Here is a 3,705-nt window from a genome sequence, read left to right as displayed (position 1 = left end):
GTTGGGTGAGTTTCTTTCTCTACTGCTGTTTCATCGGAGCATAGATGCATCTGTTCACCCCACTCCAGCTGTTATCTTTAAATCTGCTATCTTCAAATCATCATCATCTACTCAATAAGCCTGGGCTGGCCACCCTGGGCTGATATTGAGCAACTATTGCTGGTAACTATATCTGGTGTATGTGTGGATGAAATGGTTGTTCTGTGTATGTGTATGCCTGTGTGTAATGATGTGTATGATGATGTGTGTGTGTCTGTATGAACCATGTGCCTGAACCTCTATGTCTAACTCCTGTAATCAATAAACGCGTCACTTTTCCTTACCCCCCTTTATAAAGTCTTGCTTGTGATTTGAGCAATTGACAATTTGTGTAATACTTGTGTAGACATGGCCAGTGATCCCCAAACTGATTTTTAATTAAAAATCCATTTTTGAGGAAAAATCATGAATTTTCTAGATATGATTTCTAATAAAACCAGCCTATCCCATGAAAAGCTTGAGAAAAAACTGAAAAGGTATAAATCTGTCCAAAATATTAGTTCTGTCAGAATATTCTATCTGAATATTTTCTGGTGCTGCATTCTTGGCATGAATAAAGCACCAGAGATGCTAAAGTTATTACTTTTAAACAACAAATAGTGACAGTCAGCTAATTTCAGCTCTATTGAAACACAGGGAAAACAAATCAATATTTGCAGGATAAAAAATATTGTGTACCATATAATTGGTAGACTTGAAAATATTTTTCAGTTGAGGTTTATTTACAGTTGAGGTTGAGGTTTATTTACAGTTTAATAATCAATCTGTTTCAGTCATTTTATGCCTCCAGAAGCCCTTTTTCCCATGATTCTTCACATAATGTATGTTTGTTTAAAAAACAAATATCTCTGCATTTTAAATAAATGTATATATTCTTATATTTCCATTGACAGTATTGTATTCTGGTCAATAACAACCTAGTAGTCCTCCTAGGTCTTAAGACTGTACAACCTAAGACAATAGGAGTTTTGCCTTTGACTGCAGTAGGAACTGAAGTAGGTCCTTGGACTGTTATCGTGGGGGTGGAGACTCATATAACTTGGATGCTTTTGGGGAACAAGTTCTTATACGTAGACTTCAAGAGCAATTCCCCTTGACTTCAAGAGCAATTCTATGCCTAGATGACTTACTGGATTGGACATGTGAACCGTTTGGGAACACATCTACTTGAGCTACAGAATGCTTTGTGAATAGTCTGACTTGGGCATAAAGGATTCCCATTTCCCTCTGAAAAATGGGAGTGCACCTCAATGAAGTTATTAGAAAGGGTGGGAAATCAAATAAACTGAGTGGTCACAATGACAAAAAGTCTGCTTGTGAAATCAAATCTCACTGGTTTTACCCAAATGCACATTTTAACAAGTGTAATTCTTGTATTTATATAGAGGGATAAAGAAAGCTTACTCTTTCCATCAGGCTGTGCTCCCGTGTTTAGCACAGATTATGATGCCACATAACGTGGTGTTCTAGAGGTTGAAATTCTTATAAGTCCAGCTGGGAAAGGTGACAGAGTCTCTGAAAAAGGACATCTCTTAGGGATGAGAGCTGGACCTGCTCAGGATCTGGATTCCTCCAGACCTAGAAAACAACTGAGAGTGGGCTGGAATAAGGGGAGGAAGGTAATGCTTGGCAGGTAGCTACCTCATCAGTTGCTCACACCTGTGAGAGAACTATGCTGCTGAAGCACCTTGGAGATGGGAGTCTCACCTAATGTTGAAGAATTGACTTTGAGTTGATACCATTTCCCTTCTTTCACCCATAAACTTATTTTTGTTTTAAGTCCTTGAACGCAGTGCTTGCAAGAAGGAAAATACTGCTTGTCTTGACCACCCAGCAGTGAACAGGGAGAAGCAAACAGGACAATTTGCAAGCAGTTCATAGAGAGCAAGAGGAGGAAGGGGAAGAGGAACCAGGCACCAGATCCTGCTCTGGGACGGTAACTGAGCCAGGGTTGCCTGTGTGTTTGGCTTGCTGAGGGCTGGTTGGTGGGTTTGAGTGCCTAGGTGTGTGCTCTGAGCAGTTGAGTGGACTGATTGCTGATTGACTGCTGCCTGGGCGTGACAAAAGGCCCTAATAAAGGGCCCTAACAGGTCCAGGAGAAAGATATAAGGAGACAGTCCAAGCAACAAGGGAGAAGCAAACAGGACAGTTTGCAAGCAGTTGTCTGGTCAGTTTGCTGCCCCTCTCTTTGTAGGGGAGTCTGAAAAGTAAGTTTCTTTTTTTTATGTGTAATTATACTGACTAACCTACATAGTTTTAATTTAGCAGCTAAATCTCAGCAGCTAGACCAAGACTTAAGCCCCTTATTTAACAAGAGAGCAGAGCAAGGGGGTGTTTGTTAGGGAGCTTGCTTGTGTTACTTTAAATTTCAATTGCCAAATCAAGAGCAAGACTTTATAAAGGGGGATAAGGCAAAATGCCGCATTTACTTATTGCATGAATTAGACACAGTGGTTTGGACACACCACTTATATAGACATGCTAATTGTCATGCACAAAACTTACACACAGGCACACACAAACACAAAACAACCATTTCATTCAGACATTGTAGTTACCAGCAGCAGTTGTTCAATAATAGCACTGGGTGGCTGGCCCAGGCCTTATTGAGAGAAGATGCAGCTAGCAGGCAGGGTGGTTATTGTGAGAGAGAGATCCTGTAGATAACAGCTTGGAGCAGAGTGAAACAGCAGTTAAGAGAGAGACTCATCCAACTTGGTATTTTCAAAGTCTTCTTTTATAGGGGTTGGCATCCTTTGTTTCAGTGCTTTGGGGGGCTTCCATACCTAGCTTCTGTTTTTGGGGTTGTTCTCTGTCTTCAGCTTATCTCAGCCCAAGGTCAGTTTGGTTGTCAAAGTTGGTATCTCAGCCTTTCAGTGTCCTTGCTGTCCATCTGGCAGGATGGGTGCATTCCTCCTCCTCGTTATCATCTTTGTCCCCTTGGCCTCAAAGGGATTCTTCAGCCATTCATTAATTGACTGGTAACTTACATTTGGTGCATTGTTGCTTACATAAACAGTTAAATCTTCTTCTCCTGTCTCTACCATTCTCTCAACATTCACCCTTTTACACACACTCATACATAAACTAGGCAGAGTTCATTCACTTATGTCAAGCAGAAGGATACAAAATGGAGTTTTCAAGTTGCTTACAGGACAAGACTAACATGGTTACATTTCACTATCATTATACTATGTTAACATCAGCTACATTAGTTCAGTTCCTGCTATGCTTGGAAACTCCCTCTCACATTCTTTCACTAAGTTTTCTGAGAGGGAAGAGGTTTGCAGGGAAAAGGGCACTCTTCACACATAAATGACTGGTAGGGGGGGCTACAGGGGGGCACATGAACCTTCCCCTGCCACCCCCCTCCAACAGGGCTGTCCCTGCCGCAACCGCTCCCAGCAGCTTTTGCAGGTGCACACCAGCCCTGTCCCTGCCTCCAACATTGCTGCTGGCTTCTGCAGGTGCTCCCCCTGACTTGAGAGGCACCAGTTGCCCATGCCTTCAGATCAAGGAATAGCAAACAGGCCAGCTACAGAGGAGTTTGCTAGGAAAGGTTTACTTGGAAAGAGGCAAGAAGTGAAAGGCAACAGATTTAAAAGAACCAGAAACATGGCTCCTGGATATCACAATCCCAGATCCACTGCCACTTCCAGCTCTTCC

This window comes from Gavialis gangeticus, unplaced genomic scaffold (assembly GCF_001723915.1).
Source record: "Gavialis gangeticus isolate Ggan-Ray unplaced genomic scaffold, GavGan_comp1, whole genome shotgun sequence".
Classification (NCBI taxonomy): domain Eukaryota; kingdom Metazoa; phylum Chordata; order Crocodylia; family Gavialidae; genus Gavialis; species Gavialis gangeticus.
This window is presented reverse-complemented; position numbering follows the sequence as displayed.